General features: G+C 36.4%; 1 protein-coding gene and 1 pseudogene across 3 annotated transcripts in view; both read right to left on the reverse strand.

Annotated features, from left to right (window-relative positions):
* GPC5 (glypican 5) overlaps positions 1 to 22375 on the reverse strand; it is a 767073-nt gene that overhangs the window by 462373 nt on the left and 282325 nt on the right. The gene's annotated exons all lie outside the window — the stretch shown is intronic.
* On the reverse strand, positions 6878 to 6997 carry LOC121064223 (annotated as a pseudogene).

Genomic DNA, 22375 nt, shown 5'->3' on the forward strand with positions numbered 1-22375 from the left:
TTGTAATGGATAGGCTCAGCCCATTAAAACAATAACTTTTTATTACTGAAATGAGACCAATTTAAAATAAAATGAACCTGTGGATGGAACGAGGATGGAATTCCAGTAGTCTAATATCTCAGACACAATATATACTTGCCAAGGGCACCCCTATCAGTATGCACCATATCATTCTATAGTGTAAAATATACTGAATTTGTCAGCCTTTTTATTCTACTATGATGGCCTCCAAGAACTGGCTTTGGCTTTATATAGAATAAGAACTGCTTCACACTAAGTAGGGAAAAAAAAAAAAAAAAAAAAAGTTCATTTTGGAAACAGTTGTTTTTCATTTCAAAAAGAAACAATGAAAAAATGACAGTCAGTTCTGGGCCTCCATATAATTTCTGTCAACACTTTCAAGTGAAGCTTGTGTTTTCTAATACATTTGCAGAGAACAGTAAACCTGTTGTTGCAACATACATAAACAAAGACATTTTTAGGCTATTCTTGATATAGGAATTAATACTTCTTAGCTTTCTTTTTTGTAGCAAATTTCCAAACTTCTCAGGAAAACACTAAGAGAATCTGATGCATCACTCTTGCCAACTGATTATTTCTTTCAAGACTGGCTCCATATGCTGTAAATACTTAGTGACAGTTTCTTATGCCCAAAATTCCTTTTTTCTTTTTTCTTCACTTTAGGTAATGTGAATTCTGCATTTTGACTTAAAAGTTTACATACAGGAGAAATAGGATTAAAGCTTCTATAGCATCCTAAAGCTTTTCTCTTAATCATATAAATTATTAATTCTGTAAATGCTAAAAAGTCAGGTAACTTACACTCCAAAGGAGCCACAATGATTTATTATTATAATCAGCACTACAGTAGCTTTCTCATTGATATTAACATTAAGCTGAAATGGTGTGGGGGGAGTGAATTAAAAAAAAAAAAAAAAAAAAAAGGTATTCATCATGACTTTGCCTGAGATCTTATATGTGTTTTGGCAACTTGCTGATCCGTTTGATTACTGCTTAAAATTGGTATCTTACAATACCTTACAATAGGTTTAAGCATTCACTTCTAATTTCCAGCAATATTCCTTTTTGGTTTTTGGCTGTGCTTACAAGTACAGAACAACATTTGCATTATTACATAGATTATGGCATTCCTACCTATGAAATTTGTTTTAATTGGCCTCAAGTTGCACCGGGGGAAGTTTATGTTGGTTATTAGGAAAAAAAATCATTACTGAAGGGGTCGAGAAGTATTGGAACAGGCTACCCAGGGAAGCAGTTGAGTCACCATCCCTGGAGGTCTTCAAAAATGTGTAGACGTAGAGCTTAGGGACATGGGGCTTGCTTAGGGATGCGATGAGCTTGCCTGTGCTAGGTTAAAGGTTGGACCAGATGATCTTAGAGGTCTTTTCCAACCTAAATAATTCTATAATTCTGTAATTCATTGCAAATTTTAATAAATATTTCACACATAAATTAGCATTTTACTACTGAGCACTTCTCTGGAGTTAGCAGTCAGATATTTTACCTGCTTTTGCATAACTACTGCTGTATATAACCTTTCACATTATAAACCTTATTTAAATGTTACAGTTGCAAAGTCAAATAAAATTGTCTGTCACACTGATTTAATTCAGTTTCTTACTGCATGCATATGTATTATAATCATCTTACTGAAGTTAAAATGAAAGTCCATAACATAGCCAAGAAGATAGCCCCATAAGATTCCTCTTCTATATTTTCAACATCAGAAAAAATAATTGCTTAGCTTGAAACCCTCTAACTCATTCAACATTCTTGCTCATCTTCAGTCCTGTCTCTGAACAAAGGCATATTCAAGCGCCCCAGAAAATATTCCTTCCCTACTTGAATTTTTCAACCCAAAGCCTATAGCTGGATACTGTTAAAGTATTTTATTTCAGAAACCAGAAATAAGTGCCCTTTTCATTCAGAGCATATTTCTCGCACAGGATGATTGTTTGTATAAAACTCATTGCCCATTTCTATCCTAAAGCCAAAAGTTAAGTGATTAAAGATGTCCTCCATCCTTTGTAATACATTGGCTCGTTTTAAATCCACATTTCTCCAAATGGTGTTGTAATGATCAGGTATAAATATTAGGGGTACTTTCAACTTCTGTAGCTGAAACTTATTCTTCACACATATTCACAAATATTTATATGCTAGAACAAGCATGACTATTGCACCTTACCAATTAGCATACTGAAGGGAGGGGTTGTACAGCACTCATTTCTGAATCTACTGTTTAAATGAGTTAAAACTAACCATGATTTTCTCGTTTGAAATGCTAATTTATTTAATGGTAACGGCTATATTATTGCTTGTTGTATGCAAATAAAATACTGAACAATTCCTCCTACCCATTCCACTTTTTTTCCCCATCCCTCTTCCCTTTTGACCTTACTGCTAGGTAAAGACCTTATAGAACACATAAGAGATGATTACACATTAGAAATGTAAGGTTTACATCATGTGTCTTGATTCCCATACAGGCACAAAGGGCTAGAAAGTAAGTCTAAGTTTTACTTCTCCCTTTTATATTGTCAGTAATAAAGCTTATATAATAATAATAATAATAATAATAATAATAATAATAATAATAATAAATATATATATTGGTAGGCCATTAAACAACTACAAATTATACCAAACTGATCTTAGTCAAGCTTTATAGAGTCATATATTTCTCCAAGGAACATCTAAATACTGTTTTGATATGTTTCCTTTGTTGTTCTCATTTGGCTATTTAAATAAAAATCATAGAATGGAGTTATTATAAATCTTTCCATTGCAGAAAACACCTGAGTATCAGGATGAGAATCAAAATGTTATACTGAATACAATGATCTACTGTACTGTTCACCAGCAGGGTTTCTGCCACTTTCTTTTTTTTTTGTTTGTTTTTCATTTTCACAGTCCTTAAAGTGTCAACAACAGACACTCTTTTCTGATCATGTAAGAATCAACTGCTTTATATTAGATAGTGATTATCACGTGGACAGCAAAAATAGAGCTATATCTTGTTTCTCCAGAATTCAGTTTAAACCTGTTGCTTTATGATAAGCTATTAGTTGTTCTTTTCCTTATTTGATATGTTTATGATGTGTTCATTTAATATAGATCGTTAGTCTTGATATAATATAAAGCATTATTACTGAAGAATATTGCAGTAAAAATCAATAGATAATCATAAGCTGAAATTACAACATCAGGCACCATCTTAAAAAATAAAGGAAAAAAATCTATTTCACCCCTTTTACACAAACACTTTCACTGGGCATATTGAAGTAGTCTATTTCTGGATTGCAGTATTTTTTTACTACAGTAAATGGTAAATGTGAATGTCTACAAAGTCCATTATTATGTTAGTATTGAAATATCTCATCATCTACTGTTTAAATTGCATTCATTAAATTGCGTGACTGTGTTAAAGATGATTTCTAAACAGTTTTGAAAAAGGCAATGTAATTACACAGCTGAAACTGTACTTTGCATATAGCAATATTTTGTATTTACATTATGTAGGAACGTGTGTTAAAAATAATAGGATGTATTGATCTGTACATACCTACATCTCAGCTATGTATCAAAATTGGTTTTGTAATCAGCGGAAAAAAAGATACTTTTAAGGCATAATAATAAACTGCCAACACAAGATGGTATTTACATAAGAGATCTAAAAGATTTCAAAGATAATATGGTTGAACCAACTACAGTCACGTTATCTGTTACTTACAATAGCCTTTGTATCTGAGGACTGGGAATAGCAAATATGATACCTGTGTTTAAAAAAAGAAAAAAAAAAAAAAAGAAAAAAAGAAAAGAAAAAAAAAAAAAAGAGAAGAAGAAGAAAGCACTCTGCAGTATCTTAGAATCTGAAGCCTGTAATCCTGATTTTTCTTCAGCCAACAGAAACTATGAAACATAGCTAAATGAGTGGGTAGCAGTATATATATATAATATATATATATATTAACAAATCTCCTATGAAGAAAAGCAGAGAGATCTTGGGCTGTTCAGCCTAAAGAAGAGAAGGCTCTGGGGTGACCTTATTGAAGCTTTTCAATACTTAAAGGGGGCTGATAAAAAAGATGGAGAGCAACCTTTTGCTCAGTCAGATAGTAATAGGACAAGTGAGAATGATTTTAAACTAAATGAGGGTAGGTTTAGATTAGTTGTTAGGATGAAGTTCTTCACTCAGAGGGTGTTGAGGCACTGGAACTGGTTGCCCAGAGAAGCTGTGGATGCCCCATCCCTAGAGGTGTTCAAGACCAGGTGCTGGTTGAGGCCCTGGGCAGCCTGATCTAGTGGGTGGCATCCCTGCCCATGGCAGGGGGGTTGGAACCTGATTATCTTTAAGGTCCCTTCCAATCCAAGCCATTCTATGATTCTATGATATATATTATATTATTATTAATACTATATTATATATAGTATTATTATATACAGTAAATATATTACGCAATATACATATTATATATATATATATATATATATTGCTTTCTACAACTACCTTAAAGGAGGTTGTAGTGAGGTAGGTGCCTCCATGCCTCCATTCTTGGAGGAGTTCAAGATTCCATTGGATGTTACACTGAACCTAATATAAAACATGCTTTGAGGAGGCTGTTGAAGGAAGTGACCTCAGGAGGACCTTTACAACTAACCTAAATTAAAATTATGATTTTCAATGTCTTCATTAATACATACCTTGAAAAAGAAACTGGCAGTGAAGTCTGAAGGATATTTTATGTTACAAAGTTACTCAGATGAATAAGGTCAAGGTTCAACTATGATCACCTGCGGAATTATCTTATAAGTGATTTGCCGAGAGAATGGGTGGTGTCATTAAACGGGGACAAATAAAAATTGGTTCATATGTTAAAAAAAAAAAAAGAAAAAAAAAAGGAATTCTAGCTTAATATCTATAGGTTTTGATATGTTTTTTTTTTACCAGTTTATAATCTTAGGCTTATGACAACCAGTTCCATCAAAATAGCAGATCAGTAAGTAGTATAATCAAAAAGACAAAACATATGCTAGAAATTATTAGGAAAGAATCATGAAACAATACAGGAAACCCTAGAGAACACTTAACCATTTCAAAATTCATGTCACACATATATTTAGTTTCGTGTGCAGTTCTGGTCACTCCTATTAAAAAAATAAAAATAATTTAAAAAAATCATAAAATCTTGAGTTGGAAGGGACACACAAGGATCGTTGAGTCCAACTCCAGCTCCACACGGGACCACCCAAAAATCAAACCATATTGCTGAGAGCATTGCCCAAACACTTCTTGAACACTGGCAGGCTTCACGCTGTGACCATTTCCCTGGGGAGCCTGTTCCAGTACCCAACCACCCTCTCGGTGAAGAACCTTTTCCTAATATTCAACCTGAACCTCCCCAATGCAGATTCATGCCATTCCCTTGACTCCTCTCTATTCACCAGAGAGATCAGTGCTTGCACATCCACTCCCCCTCATGAGGAAGATGTAGGCTGCCATGTCTTCCCTCAGTCTCCTCTTCTCTAGGCTGAACAAACCAAGTGACTTCGGATGCTCCTCAACCGTCTTGCCCTCCAGCCCCCTCACTACCTTTGTAGCCCTCCTTTGGACACACTCTAATACTTTTATGCCTTTGTTATATCAGGGCGCCTAAAACTGCCCACAGTACTCAAGGTTGCACAAGCGCAGAGCAGACTGGGACAGTCCCTTCACTTTACCTGCTAGCAGCAATGCCATGCTTGATGCAGCCCGGGATAGAGTTGGCCCTTTTGGCTGCCAGGGCACCCTGCTGACTCATATTCAATTTGTAGTCAACCAAAACCCCCAGATCCCTTTATGAACTGGAGACTCAACCAGTTAATGTAAATTAATGGTTATTGGATATGCAGAAACCACACTGCAGTGTAATGAGCATTAAATGAATGTATTTTCCTTTTTCTTACTCTTCCTTTGGTCATCTGTTCTAGCTAATGTTGGAGATGGGATGTTGGACTACACAGACCTTTGATCTGACCCTGGATAACCATATCGAGTTTTATGATAGGATTCATCTGTGTGCCATAATAAAGCTGAAACTCCCTTCAAAGGGTGTTTGATCTGTGTGCCACAAATCCCATTATCAGACAAAGTATAAAAAACGAAAGTATGTCAGTCAAAGGCAATTATTATAGAATCATGGAATATCCCGAATTGGAAGGGACCCACAAGGATCATCGAGTCCAACTCCTGGCTCCACACAGTTCTACACAAAAATTCAGACTATATGACCAAGAGCACAGTCCAAACGCTTCTTAAACCCCGACAGGCTTGGTGCCGTGACTACTTCCCTGGGGAGCCTATTCCAGTACACGACCACCCTCTCGGTGAAGAACCTTTTCCTGATATCCAACCTGAACCTCTCCTATCACAGCCTGACACCATTCCCATGGGTGCTTATCACTGGTAACTAAAGAGAATAGATTGGTGCCTGCCGCTCCACTCCCCCTCGTGAGGAAGCTGTAGCCTGTGATGAGGTCTCCCCTCAGCCTCCTCTTTTCCAGCCAGAACAGACCAAGTGACGTTAGCCACCACTCCTCATACGTCTTCCCCTCTAGGCCCTGCACCATCTTTGGAATTGCCTGATCCTGTGCTTTTAGGAGGCAGTGCAAGACTGACCAGCACTGATGGATGCGATGCCTTCAAAAGCAGTTTCCCAGGGGACCTCTCTAACTAGTTCCCTGAGCAGCCTGAAGTCTGCTCTCCCCATATCCAGGGTTGAAGTTTTGGTGGCAGTTTCCCTCCCTGTCACCAAAAATTTTCAACTCAACCGCTTCATGGTCACTATGACCAAGATGGCCGCCAAAACAAAACTCTGCCCTACAGCACCCAGTATTCCCAGGAGGTCACCCCTCCAAGTACTAACCAGGCCCAGCCCTACTTAACTTGCAGAGATTTGATGGGATCAGGTGTGGTCAGTGTGGGTTGGCTATAGGCAGCCACAACTGAATGGACCCTCCACTTAACAGCACGGTGCAGTTCCTTCACTGCTAGCCAGGAGCTGGGAAAGTGACAAAAACGGCTTTGGGGGTTTCTGTGAGCGCTTGGAGGAATGACAACCAACTTAAAGGGCGTGCTGATGATGCTATCTTGCAAATGCTTCGCTTTATCCCCTCAGCACCTGGACCACATTTATCCCTCACTTGCTTCTTGGCAACTGGAATTAAAAATAGACAGCATGGATTAGTTGCAAAGGGGAAGAAGAAAAAGTACTACAGCAGAAATGTTTCTGAGAAGAGACAGAGAAAGAAGAGGAAAAGTCTAGGTTCAATGCATTATCTACAGCATATAAGGAAATAATCACTGAAGCAAAAATGCAGGAGGGAAGAGCATGGCTGCTGGAGACAGGAACAAGAAATTACTTTTACAAAACACACTTCAGGGAAGAGGTCATTGTAATGTTTGTAATGATCTCAATCAGCAGCCAAAATGAAGCTCTCGCTGATATATATTGTCTGGGGCAAACATGTTCACATAAGAATGCCATAGAAATGTGTGGGTGGGACGCTGCTGTACAGCGACGGTGGCTATGATCAAGTATTATGTTTACTTTTGTTTTCATATTGCATCACAGTAAATGTGAAGGGGAACTTTCAGATGTGTATTTTGTGCTGGATCACCAAGGGATGTTTATTAAATCACGGTAATTTAAAATAAAGCACTATGATGTTCTGTTTAAATTTACTTTAAAAAATCCTACTTATTTTACAACTAGAAATTCCCCATGGTCATAACATGGAAGGGAATAATTTCCCTGTAATACTTGGATGGATAAATAAGAGCTGACAGATGGTATAATGCTCAACAAAACTTCCTATTGAGTTCAGAATATATATTACACAAACACAATACACATGTTCATGTATTCCCAGTGGCACTGATCTAGATCCTAGTGAAATCATCAGGACTATTTCCATTAAATCTGTTGTATAGCACAAGAAATTTAACTCTTTTCTGGTAATTTCATAATCAAAAATTAACAGAAAAATATTGTTTGTATAGAGTATTGAGAAGCATTGATTTTAATAATTCATGATCCTTCTCATTGTGTTTTATGTAGTACAAGCTGAAACCATATGATTAAACAATTATATGGAAGACATATGTGCAGTGGCTGAAATCACTGTGTTTGTTCAGCCCAGAAAAGAGAAGACTCAGAGGGGCCTGCAGCTCCCTCACGAGGGGAGCGAAGGAGCAGGTGCGGAGCTCTGCTCTCTGGGGACAGCGACAGGACCCGAGGGAATGGCATGGGACGGGGGAGGTTCAGGCTAGATATCAGGAAAGGGTTCTTCACTAAAAGGGTGATCAGGCACTGGAATGGGCTCCCCAGGTAAGTGGTTACAGCACCGAGCCTGCCAGCATTCAAGAATTGTATGGAGAGTGTTCTCAGACACATGGTCTAATTTTTTGGGTTGTCCTTTGGGGACCCAGGAGTTGGACTCAATTTTCCTTGTGTGTACCTTCCAATTTGGGATATTCTATGACTCTTTGATTCTATAAGCAAACTATATAGTAGTTAGGCCAGCAAGAATGCATAAAATATATGTAGTAATAGCAACGTTTAATTTGACTCTTTGAGAATGGATTCACTCTATGATGTCCAGAAGAAACACAAAACTGTCAATAAATAAAGCAATGTAAAAAATAGTTAAAGCTGATCATTACTAAAATGATAAAAAGAGGGGAAAAAGAAGTTTTTCTTTATCATCAACCATCATTTGGTTGATGATAGAAGTCCCAGCTCAAAAAACAATATCTGTCTAGAGAATTTAACCTGTAAGTACTACTTCTATTGTTCTGGGGTTCTGTTTTCCTAGTTGTTAACTGTAAGCTAAATTTGATTAATTGGTAAATAATTAGAAGATTTTGAATTTTATGCATAACAAAAAAAAGGAACATGAAACTTCTTCCTATTTGTATTTGGCAAGTAACTTGATAGCTGTGACAGAAAAAGGAAGATTTCCTTAGAAATTATTTTCTTTCTTGTCCCAGAAAATTGTTTCCTTTTTAATAGCCGAAGTAGAAAAAATAGCATGTTCAAGGAAAAAATTGTAATTATAAAGATCATTGCACTTTTTGCGTTAAAACCAATCAGTTGATATACCAAAGAAATGAGAAATTACCAAAAAAAAAAAAATTTACAAATTCTTTCAAAAGGTGTAGGACACCATAAACCTGGATTTTCCTTCATTTCATTTACCTTATTCCTTAGCTTTTCAAAAAGCAGTTTTATTTATTCTATTTATTTATTTATTTTTATGAAATGTTTGAACTTGACAGCTTTAGCAAAATGAAACTTCAGGTAGACATGAGGCAGACCTCAGTGATTGTGTTTGTCCTTATATGCAATTATCTGTGGAAATGCTAGCTTTGGTGAATGTCCTGTTCCCTTGTAGCCAAATAAAATGAGCTCCCAAGGGCAACTCTGTGTGTCATCCTTATTGTGCTTTTTGATCTGTTCAAACTGAATCTTTTATACTTGAGGTGTTCTGTTAAGTTGCCTACTCCTTGGGTTTTCCATAGCTGTTTCTGAGATTTGTGTCTTCATATGTTTTCAGTGCCACCTGGGTCAAACACAGCCCTAGCCACTTTAAATTATTTCTGCAAGTTTAAATATTTTTATCGGTGTATTCTTGTTACTTTTTTCTGCTTCTATTTTTCAATGATTTTCAAGTCAGAATTCTTATGTATTTTGCAAACTTGCAAGGAGAAGATGAGAGGGCAGTAGTTGTGAAAGCCACTCATTCTGGTCCATCTGTCTATTAAGTGCAAGCTCATGCATTTCATAAAGTGAAATTGTGAATATGTGATAAAATTGTATTGCCAGACATTAGAAGGCTAGAATTTGACAACAGTGGGTTTTGAGAGATGTACTTTTCTGCATGGTAATCTATAAAGAAAATAGGTGAACCATTTCAAAATATCATAGAATCATAGAATCATTCAGGTTGTAAAAGACCTCTAAGATCATCTAGACCAACCTTTAACCTAGCACTGCCAAGACCACCATTAAGCCATGTCACTAAGCTCTACATCTACACGTTTTTTGAAGACCTCCAGGGATGGTGACTCAACTGCTTCCCTGGGCAGCCTGTTCCAATACTTCACAACCCTTTAAGTGAAGAAATTTTTCCAAACATACAACCTGAACCTCCCCTGGCACAACTTAAGGCCATTCCCTCTTGTCTTACCACTTGGTGTTTGGGAGAAGAGCCCAAACGCCACCCCACTATAGCCTCCTTTAAGGTAATTGTAGAACAAAATAAGGTTTCCCCTGACTGTCCTTTTCTCTAGGCTAATCAGCCCCAGCTCCCTCAGCCACTCCTCATAAGACTTCTTCTCCAGACCCTTCACCAGCTTCCTTGCCCTTCTTTGGACACGCTCCAACATCTCGATGTCGTTTTTGTAGTGATGGGCCCAAAACTGAACACAGTATTAGAGGTGCAGCCTCAACAGAGATGAGTACAGACAGATATGGTAAACCATGAAGTAAGTTAAGAGTAGAAAAAATATTTGATTAGTTTAAAAAAGATTACTTGAAACAAAAAGTGGAAAAAAACAGACCTTGAAAATTTTATATATTATTATATAATAATATAATATATATTATATAATAATATAATATAATAATTATAGGCAAAGCAATCACTGAACTTTGAAATTGCCAGAAAAGAGAACTGCTAAACAATTTCCAGAGGTTAAGTTGCTTTATATTTTAAATTAAGTATAATAAACATCTTTCAGAAGAAAAAAAAAAAAAAAAAAGCTGTGAAGAGATTTTGGAAATAAAATAATAATAACACAGACTTATAGTTCAGATAGATCTACTGCTGATCCCCTCTGCCTGGACTTTTAGAATAACTTTTCATGAAGTCTAGAATAGATTAGAATAACTTTTAATGAAGGTTCTTGGATAGTGAGTGAACACTGGAAGAAAACTGAAGTGCAAGGAAAAGATATTCCAGTAAAACAAAGATGGAGCTCTTTGCAGATGTTATTTTACACCGACATTTCTGCAATTTCAGCAACCAGTAGTTGGAGCATCACAATGCTCTTTGGTTCTGTTTGGGAGTAGTGGTTGGATAAATTATTGTTTAGGTCACTATGACTTTAAATAACAAACAAACAAAAAACTAAAACTCCTAGCTGCAAACTATTACACAGTGATTCTCTGTTTGTTCCCTAGGTGAAGTGAGACGAAGAAGGATATGAACGTATTTATCTGCATCTCCCAGTTCCTTGCCATAAAACTACTCACATATCCATGTCAGAAATAAAATTTTTTCTCAAGATGCTCAACTTAATCTACAAGATTTTGTGTGTCACTGAGAATTTCTAAAACTCTATTTTAACAGGAAGCCGTTATTGTGCTATAGCATAGGAGCAAAAGATGGAGACTGACCATCTGAGGCCAATACTTCCTCCAGGCTAGAGCAATGTTATTCTGTCATCCACATGAGGTAATTCATGTATGCAAGGATTCAGATCTAGCCTACAAGCATAAGTTTACCTCTAAGGTAGGAGTCTAAACTATCATTATATTCAGTGAAGATCCAGTCAATACAATGAACAGAGCTATTTGTGTCACTGTAAAACCAGACATTGACATTTGATCAGCTGGTTCCCTAGACACTATTGTTGCGCTGCCAAGGGGCTCAATTCATTTGACCACAGGTATTGATTTAGTGTCACCTGAAATGGCGAAGTGTATCCTGCCTGGCTTCCAGCTGTTGATTCTATATGACACTTGTAGATTCTATGTTATATTTGCCAGCCACGTGCAGGTGCCTGAGGCATGCTTATTCCTTTCACGAGCCTATGTCTGGGCAGCAGAACTGATGCTTCACTATCTGAGCATGTATGTTGCAAAGGAAGTGAATTTCATGGCACACCCATTTCCAGCCTCCTTCATACTTATCCTCTCCCCTCCCCATCATGCAAACCAGGATATTTTGGGGGCATAATACAGCTCTCTCATATCAAGTACTGCCACCAAATCAGAGGTTGGGACATGAGGAGAATAATTTATTTTCAGTTTACAATCCCAGCACGTTTTCCTAATGTATGAAACTGAGACACTATGTACCAGTATTTGGACATAGCCTTAGAAAGCAAGGTCAGTGATACTATTCATATTTAGTTGGAGTGTTCTTTTTACCACATTAATAGCATGTTTGCAATGCAGAAATATTCACTATTAAGTAGCCATAACCATAGACAAGACTGACTCAAAGTCAGAACAAAAACTCACTATTTCTTGAGTAGTGAATGTTCTGTTAAGTAAATTACTTATTTCTACTGGTTTTACTCTGATTATGTGCAGTATGATTTAGAACATACAAAAGTGGGATTTTTTATTTTTTTTACATTTTGAAATTATATATACTATGAGACAGCTGTTAAGCTTTTACATCTAGGAAGCTTCGGTAAGTCGAGAACTAAATTATTCATATTGACAGGTATAAGTTAACGTGACACCATGTTTTCATTTGGAGCATTTTAGAATGGCAGCCTTCAATTGTAAATTTTAAGACTTTAAACATCTAAGCTTTAGGTGTGCTTTAAGTATTTATTTTAAAACAGCTAAACAGGATTAAGTTAATCTGTTTTCCTAAACAACCATTAAAAACAAAATAAAAACTCATAAAATCTAACAAAAAATCAGTACAATAAGTGCTTTAGATTATTAAAATTAAATTTCAGAAGGCTTACTCATTTTTTTAAGTGTTAGTGCAATTTGTGATTCACTTATTTATGATAATGAAAATAAACTAGTCAATTTTAATTTTGGTTATATATGTTTGAGTCTTGTAATCACTAGCTCTGTGCTTCACTTTCAACTGCAAAATGGAACTAAAATAAATAATGGAATATTTTGACTTTGAGTCTGAATCTATCCTTTTTCATACAAAGGCTGGATTTGACTATAAATTGCACTAATAGAGTTCAGTATTTTTTTCTAATGCAGTATTTGATCGTATAAAAGCAGAAACAGAGTCTGTAAAGAATTTAGAATCTCACTTTTTCAAAAATGTAAAATGTAAAGAGATGTTTTTCTACTGGTACCAATAAAATTACCTATAACTGTTTTTTGGTTTTTGTTTTGTTTTGTTTTGTTCTGACAGAGTAGTGAGTAGGTATTAGGATTATGTTTCAATGTTCAGCATTATCCAGATTACAGAATTAAGGGTATGTTTAAGAATATTTCATAGGAAATGGAAGTTTAACATAGAAGTCACTTTTAAGACAAACTGTAATAATCTAGTTGGTTATTTATTTATTGTTAGTTTTTGCTCTGTGTGCTTTTACAAGGGAAGTTAATATGGAATGAGAAAGTATCTGAGTTTTTGAGATGCCTTAGGATGCCCTAAGATATCCAAGACATTCTCACTGAGCAGACATGCTGTGGGATGAATGACTGAACCATAAACTTCTATTGTGGTAGGTAGAGGCCAGGCATTTCAGATGGCACAAGACACATGCATGCAGTAAAACTAATTGAATTCTTGGGACATGTTCAACTCACCTTCAATTCAAACCCTGGACTTTTAAGTATCTGTCGCCCTCTTATATATTTTATGCAGGCTCCGCCTGCCTCTACAGGACAAGAATCTCCTCTAGGTTCTGGATTTGCAAGGTGTGCAAGCTCCATGCAGATAACACTTAAAGAGGGCATTTGGAACATCAGTAGGTATATATTTTCAGGAAACTGAATCCTGCCTATTGTATCTAAAAAAGCTCTTTCACTGAGTACATGTCAAAACCTGCAGTGTAGATGCTTACTTTGAGATATCTGAATCTAGAGGTCAATTCCACTGTTGGTTCCAGACAGTGTGAACAATTTGTGAAAATGCCACCTTCTCCTTTGATTAGAATGTATTTGTACTTTTTTTGATTCAAATCCTTAGTCAAAACAAAAGACCAGTTTTCACTTTCTCTACAGCTGTTTCAGCATACAGATTTTTTAAAAAGGATAAAACATCAAAAGATATGTTTTTTAGTTTTTGAAAAGTGAAATCTCTTTAGTTATTGTTTATGTTGAATACAAATGGGTGATACTGTTTGTGATGCTTTGATCCCTTCTTTTTGCAGTATAACTACTCAAATTTCTTATATTTGAACTAGTGCCAGCAATACTTTATGTATGCAAAAGCAAAATTTCCTTTATTGGTCCTTAAACAACTTGATCAAAAGAAGAGCTCTGAAACTTATTGTGAAACCATAAATGTTGCCCTTTTAACTTTTCTTTTTCCCTTGGGTTATTTTTTGTTGTTGTTTGTTTGTTTTGTGGTGTGTGTGTTTTTTTCTCCACAGTACGAAAGGAACTGTCATTAAGCTCTGTTAACTGAGCATACCTTGTACTTGCAATTATCCTATCCCTTGTGCAATTCTCTTTACAGTATCAACTGAAGTGCTGAATTTTCAGTTTACTGAACTGCTTATCTTAATATTTGGATTCATGCCTACTCTATTTCACAAATTCAGCATTGCTCTTCCTTACCATAGTCTAGATCAATGTACATGACTTCAGAGTCCACTTCTTCCATACTGGGCTCAGAGCTGTATTTCTAACATTCCTGGGAATTAATTTCCATCCTATTCATCCAATTTCTCATCCTAAAAGCTGACTTCCATGTTGGCCTTTCATTCTGTGATTTCTCTGTCCAGTGATTTTTCCTTTCTGTGAGTCCCTGCTACAGATACTCTGGTTTCCTGGTTGAAATTGATGCATCTGGACCATCCTTAAGTGTCTAGGATGTTATAATTGCTTCCTCAACAAAGATTTCATCTCTTATTGTAAGTAATCTACCAGAATGCTTCCAGACAAGCTTTGATTTATTTGACAGGAGTAACATCCCCCCAGGGTTCATCTATTCTTCTGCATCAGCTTACCCTTTTTAACTTAATGACAACTGAAGAGCATGTGCTGGTTGCTGAGGCATTCAAGTTCATAGCCTGGCACATTCATTTCTTGTGCCACTGGTTTTACTTTAAATAGATATAGCAGGTGATGAACTTTGAATTGTAGCTATGTGCTTGCTTCTGGCAACTCTGGTTTCATTGGGGCAACTTCTGGAGAAAGATACAGCTGAAGAGATGTCAGAAATAACCTCTTTAATTACATGAAGAACAAGAGTTTGTCTGTAGTTATTGCCACCTTCTTGGAAAATATCCAGATCTTATTTTAATTCCTTAAGTGAGGCCTTCAGCTCCTTAAGTTTTACTTCAAATTTTCTGGAACATGCTTGAATTCCCCATTCCCCATTTTCTGTTTGATTTTGTTTCAGAAATGTACAAGTACATGCATTGTCTCCACGGAAACTGAATCCTGTGGTTGTCATCAGTACTACCCTTTTTGACCTACTTGATTAGAAAAAGTTCAGGGCTGTGTGGAGTCAAACAGTCCTTATGTGAACTTTATTTACTAAGGATATGCAGAGCTTTCTTTCCATGGACACAACAGAACTCAAACGAGACATTTTCTCTATATAGTGGCAAATCTCTTTCAGGCAACACTTAGTCCATAATCTTTCTTCATTAACTTTCTGTTACTGTTGTATTGCCTTTTCTCTCCTTTTCTTCAGTCCTTCTGTTCTTTTATGGGAAATATGAAGCTTCGCAGAAAGTTGTCAAAGAAAATTTTCCTCCATGTGTGCCTTTATTCAGGAGGCAACACCATCCTGAGTTTGAGGGAAAGGCTCCTATTTTTGTATATATTGAAGGTCTTCTTACAACTCTTGTCAAATGAGGTAAAAGGTTTATACTTCCAGAACCAGGGAGGATGAATCTGGCTTATAATAGCACCAGGAATCATGGAATCATATTGATTTCGAAGACAGTTTACATTATATTACTGTAGATGTTGAACAAAGCAAGTTTTCTTTTATTTGTACTCAGATTTTAATGTTGTGACACATCAGTTTTCCTAATGTTTATCAATGCTTGTGGCTTTTTGCCAGTGTGCTCTTTGCTAGAGTCATAAAAACTCCAATGAATGGTAACTTGTAAATAGTCTTGCTCTAGTATAGCTAAGCAACTTATTCACTTTCCAATTAAGTATTTAGAGTAGATAAGAAAAGCAGTCAAGAATACCTATAACATTTATCTAGACATGGTTAGGACTGAGGTGATCACTCTGGCAGATTTCATTCTTTTGGTTGTTGATTTTCTGTTATAGAATAGAATATATAGTGTGATATAACTACTGAACCTAGTTATATCTTATTAAAATTCTCTTCAAGTGTTCAGAAATGTTTCGAGGAGCTCGTTTCTTCACACTAATGTCTAGCTGCCTGATTATCAGTTCATTTATGCTTTCCAAGGAATCGTTTATTTTTTTAAGACAGTGTAATTTTTGTGCAAGCCTGACTGTTATCTCATTTGCTTGTAAAGTGACAATTAATACCTGATATATAGCCTCTAGTGTACAGCCCTTGTCAGTTACACAGTGAAATGTTCAGACACTTGCTTGGAAGTCTGTAAGAAAAAATTACTAAAACTTGTGTAAGTCTTTTATTTTTTATTTTTTAATACAAATGAAATTAATGTAGCCACATAGGTTTTGCATATTAACTACAGCAAGGCAATTTTTATAAATTGTATTCAAAACTACATTACTCCACATCTGATGATGCTGTCATTTCATTTTCTTTTGAAATTTTCCAGAAGAATGATGTTTGAGACAGAAAGTTCCTGAGAGCACTTCCTTAAGATGCTTGCTCTAGAAATTAGCTGTCTAGTGTGACCATCTGTTTGAAAGCTAGTTGAGTTAGTAAATTACTTTCAAACAGAAAATTACATTTAAAAACTTTAAAAATATATAGGTGACTTAACTTCCCCTAAACACTTAATTGCTCATTAACACATATTTGGAATGGAGTGTTTCTGACTCAGGTTAATAGGAGTTATGCCTTTGACATCAATGAAAGCCATAGAAAACATTCAGAGAAATGTGGGAGATAGAAAAATATCAGCCAACACAGCAGACATCTTTAGATGGTAAACTTCGATGGACTGAAGCAATATGAAGGGTATAAAATATGAATATCATTTTTAACTGAGGAAGAATTCCCTCAGAAAAATATCGAGGCAGGCAGACAGCTAGAGAAAACAGCTAGAAGACAGCCTAAAGAAGCCCTAGCAGACCATGCAGGGAAAAAAAAAAAAAAAAAAGTAATGTAGAGAGTAGTGGAACATAGATTTCAGTGAAATTTACATATTTACATCAGTAGAAATACTCTAGATTTGAAAAGACAGGAAAAAAAAAATGACAATACTAATCTGCAGCCTTGAACTGAACTCTGTTCCCATTCCCACACCTGTAGGAAGTTTCATTTTGTTCAGTAGAACTAGTTTATTTTGCACCTAATTTTGCCTTTAGATTAGCTGCCCTTGTCCTAAAACAGGAGATTACTAAAACATGTTGATGATAACTTCTTGGTACAGGTACTAAGGGAGCCAACTAGGAAAGATGCCCTCCTAGACTGTTGCTTGTAAACAGAGAAGGTCTTGTGGGTGAAGTCGTGATCGGTGGCTGGTTGCCTTGACCAGAGTGACCATGAAGTAGTGGAGTTTAAAATCTTTGGTGATAAGAGGAGAACTGCCACCAACACTTCAACCCTGAATATGGAGAGAGCAGATGTCAGGGTGTTCAGGGTTCTGAACTTCTGAAAGTTCTGATTTTCTGAACTAGAAGATCAGAAGGCCAGCTTGGCTGAGCAGGGATCTTCTTCCAGGTCTTAGGCAGAAAAATAAAGTATATGGCCACTAGAAGTGAGGTCAGCTGATGTGAAAGGACTACAGAGATGATGTTCATCATTGTAGGGAGAAAATGTGTGTGGCCAAAGCTTACTTAGAGTAGAAACTGGCCAGGTCTGTGGGGTACAACCAAAAGGTGTGTTGTTTTTTAATCTGTTAATGGCAAAGGGAGGAGCAGAGATAGCACTGATCCATTATTTGCTGAGGATGGTCATCTCACAGATAGGGATGTAGACAAAGCAGAGATGTTTAATGCCTTCTTTGTCTCTGTCTTCAACATCAATGATGGGCTCTGGTACCCCCAAGTGCCTGGAGCTGGAGGACCATTACAATAAATTCCCAGCCAACACCGAACTCTTGTGGGATTTGCTACTTCAGGTGGATACATATAAGCCTGTGGGACCTGGTGGGATTCACCCCAGGGTACTTGGAGAGCTCACTTATGTCACCATGAGACCTCTCTCAATTATTTTTCAATGGTCTTGGGAATCCAGAGAGGTCCCAGTCAACTGGATGCTGGCAAACGTTGTACCAATTTTCAAGTAGAGTGAAAAGAAGACCCTGGAAATTACAGGCCTGTCAGTATTACTTCAGTGCCTGGTAAAATTACAGAGAAGATTATTCTGGGAGTTACTGAAAAACACTTGTAAGAAAACACAGTCATTGATCATAGTAAGCAAAGATTCACGAGGGGAAAGTTGTGCTTAACTAATTTAATTTCCTTTTATGACAAGGTTACCCACATAGTTGACCAAGGGAAGCCAACTGATGTAATCTTTTTGGAATTCAGCAAAGCTTTCAATACTTTTTTTTTTTTCTTTTTTTTTTCACAGTATCCTTCTGGATAAAATGTCCGGCATACATCTTGACAAGTACATAATATTATGAGTGAACGATTGCCTGATGGGTCAGGCTCAAAGGGTTATAGTAAATAGGGTTACATCAGGATGGCAGCCAGTCACTTGTGGGGTTCATCAGAGATCCATTTTAGAGTCAGTTCTCTTTTATGGTTTTATAAATGATCAGGATGTAAGACTTGAGCATATACTGAGTAGGTTTGCAGATGATACTAAATTAGGAGGAGGTGTTTACTCCTTCAAGAGTAGAGAGGACTTGCAGAGAGATATTGACAAACTAGAGATGCCAGATTCTGCATCTAGGACAGGACAATGCTGGATATATGTACAGATTGGTGGATGAAAGGCTGCATAGTAGCCCCGCATAAAGCAATATGAGGGTCCCAGTTGATGGCTAGTTGAATATGAGTCAGCAGTGTGCCCTGGCAGCCAAAAGGGCTAACTCTATCCTGGGCTGCATCAAGCATGGCATTGCTGCTAGCAGGTAAAGTGAAGGGACTGTCCCAGTCTGCTCTGCGCTTGTGCAACCTTGAGCACTGTGGGCAGTTTTAGGTGCCCTGATATAACAAAGGCATAAAAGTATTAGAGTGTGTCCAAAGGAGGGCTACAAAGGTGTTAAAGGGGCTGGAGGGTAAGACAGATGAGGAGCATCCGAAGTCACTTGGTCTGTACAGCCTAAACAAGAGGAGACAGAAGGGAGACCTCACGGCAGCCTACATCTTCCTCATGAGGGGGAGTGGATGTGCAAGCACTGATCCCACTGGTGAACAGAAAGAGGAGTCAAGGGAATGGCATGAATCTGCATTGGGGAGGTTCAGGTTGAATATTAGGAAAAGGTTCTTCACCAAGAGGGTGGTTGAGCATTGGAACAGTTTCTCCAGGGAAGTGGTCACGGCACCATGCCTGGCAGAGTTCAAGTGTTTGGACAGTGCTGTCAGCCATATTGTTTTACTTTTGGGTGGTCCTGTGTGGAGCTGGAGTTGGATTCAACAATCCTTGTAGGTCTCTTCCAGCTCAGGATATTCTATGATTCTAAATTACAGCAAAGCTAACTGCTACGCATATATCATTTTTTGAAATATTTTTTTCTACTAAAAAAAATAGTAAACAAAGTCTTTGTAGCAATAGTATAAGGATTCCCATTCTCATCCTACTGAAAGTAGCAGTAAAAATTGAAGTGTTTTTAATGAATTTTGTCAGTGTTAATGAATATTTAACCAGAATAATAAGACATCTGTCCCCTTATCTAGAGTAATGGATTCTAGTAGCAAAAAGAGAAGGAAGAAAAACTATAGAGTATTAAAAGATAAGAGCAAATCCAGAGCTAACATATATTATTTACCAGACAGAGGCTCCAATTTAAAGCCCAGGAAACAGAATAAGCAGGAAACTTTGGGTTGATATTGCTGAGCTTTGCATGACTATGATAATGACTTCACTAATCTGCAATTGCAAAGAATTAATTTCCATTTGTTTCCCTGTCCAAATTCTGCTATTTTTTAAAGCTCCTAATGCATCCCATTCTATACAGAGGTATGTCCTTATTAAAAATATATATTTACATACACTTAGCAACTTGGAACTATACTTGAAGAGTTGTTTTTCAGTATCATCACTAATATAGCAATGGTAGGACAGGAAAATAATTTGATCTGGTGAAACATATGATAGAACAAATTTATCTTTGAGCTCAATCAGACAAATCATGAGAACATTAAACATTTAAACTCTATGCAATAACAGAGCATGATTGGCATGTATATGTATATATGCAAAGTCTGTATTTTATTAGGAACTTTCTCATCTCAGTAGGCATGTGCACACACAAGGATTAACTATTCATTTCTTTTTTTCCTACCTCTCTTGTAGTTTCTGTTTTTCAATAGCACCCAATTCTTTCCTTCCTTGGGGATAAACTGTCTTACATTTTTTTCCCCATTTTTAAGTGTTTTTTTTCTTTTCTTGTCTACATATCCCATTAAATATTTACTAGCATTTCCCATTTTTCCTTTAGATCTTCTGTTGTCTTGCCACACTTTTTATCTACCTTTCACTGAGACTTTGTAATTTCTATTTTTCTTTTACACTTTTCTAGACCCTCTGTTCCCGTTTTTTCTCCTCCATTCAGTTTTTTAATTATTTCTATTCAGCTTTCCATTTGTAATAATCAATTTTAAGTCAGACTTTTTTTTTTTTTTTTTGAGTCATGCAGGTCTTCCTGGATAGTTGTGAATTGCATGCAGCACAATATAAGCATCACATTACCTGTTCTAAGACAGGTTTCTCTGTGAAGCTTAAGTTACACTTTAATTCATTTAAATATGACAGCAATAGATAAGACTAGGCAGAAAAAAAAAATCTGCTTCAGCATATTTGGGAGTTGTAGTGAGGGGATATATTACTTTAATAAATTATCTATTGCATTCAGTTTAAAGTTATTTTGAAACCTGCACTATTGTCATTCTGTTCATACTCTTCCCTATGTAGCACTTCTTGTTGATCTCAAAGACTGTCAATAAGAACTATTGCAGCATTCCTTGGACTCCTCAGTCTTGTTTTCTGCATAGATATCAATTTGTTAAACAACCTGAATCTTTGACAACTTACACAACAGTTCAGCTAATGGTCCATGCTTTAATGCATCTTTTCAACTGCAAACATCTGCCTAAAGATGGCTGTGCTTTCATGGCTGTCAAGCTCTAGGGAAAATGTGAAGTTAGATGTCATTTTGTTGATTGGGTTTAAAGCAAGAACGCAAAGATAAAAGATTGCTGGCTCTAAGCAGAAATTCCATGTAAATTATTTATAGTCTAAAAATAATGCACTATTCAACACTCACAGGAAGGAGCCTTCTTTCTGTGTCTGTTTTCTAACTGTTCCTTTAGAATTATTCCAATTAATATTCAAAGATTACCAACTACCTACTTATAAATGAGTTGCTTATTAATATAACATAAGCTGTCCTCCTTTCTTCTTAAGAGGCAGAGCACAACATGCTGTAAATAGTATTGACAGGAAAATACATGGTCTGGAACTGTAGTGAAGCCATTTACCATTCATGAAGTCTTACCAATAATCATTGTCTGCTTATGAATTTCTCAGTATGGTACTAAAAAGAAAATTCTAATGTTAAGGTTTTAACAGGGCACTGAGGTCAAAAAAAAAAAAAAAAAAAAAAAAAAAGTGAACAGTAGTGAATGACCTAGAACTTATTTTATTTTAACTATATATATATACACAGAGCTATGTAGATTAAAGTGTTCATTTTGATTTCCACATGCAGATATAAGAAATGTACTTTTAGTTAGTTGGAAAAATCAGCAAAGAAATATGGCCTTACCACAAGCTAATGCAAAGCTCAAAAACTTGCAAATAGATCTAATCTACTGGCCATAGCTAATAAATAACAAAAGGGTGTCCTTCCATCAGTATGCCTTCGGGGAAATAGAATAACTATTCAAACAGGACAAATTTAAAACAATTAACAATACTCTAATCAGTGGTCAAAAGCTAAGTAAAGGTTACGTTTCATAATGATTTTACAACTCAGGAAGTAAACAAAACAAAACAGCCTACATCTATTTGCCTAAAAGCATGTAAAAATCAAACACAATAGCAATAAATGTAAAGCAGCACTACATTGAATGCAACTTCATAACTACATGCTGATTATTTTGACAAGTTCAGCTGTTCAATATCA

This window comes from Cygnus olor, chromosome 1, assembly GCF_009769625.2.
Source record: "Cygnus olor isolate bCygOlo1 chromosome 1, bCygOlo1.pri.v2, whole genome shotgun sequence".
Lineage (NCBI taxonomy): Eukaryota > Metazoa > Chordata > Aves > Anseriformes > Anatidae > Cygnus > Cygnus olor.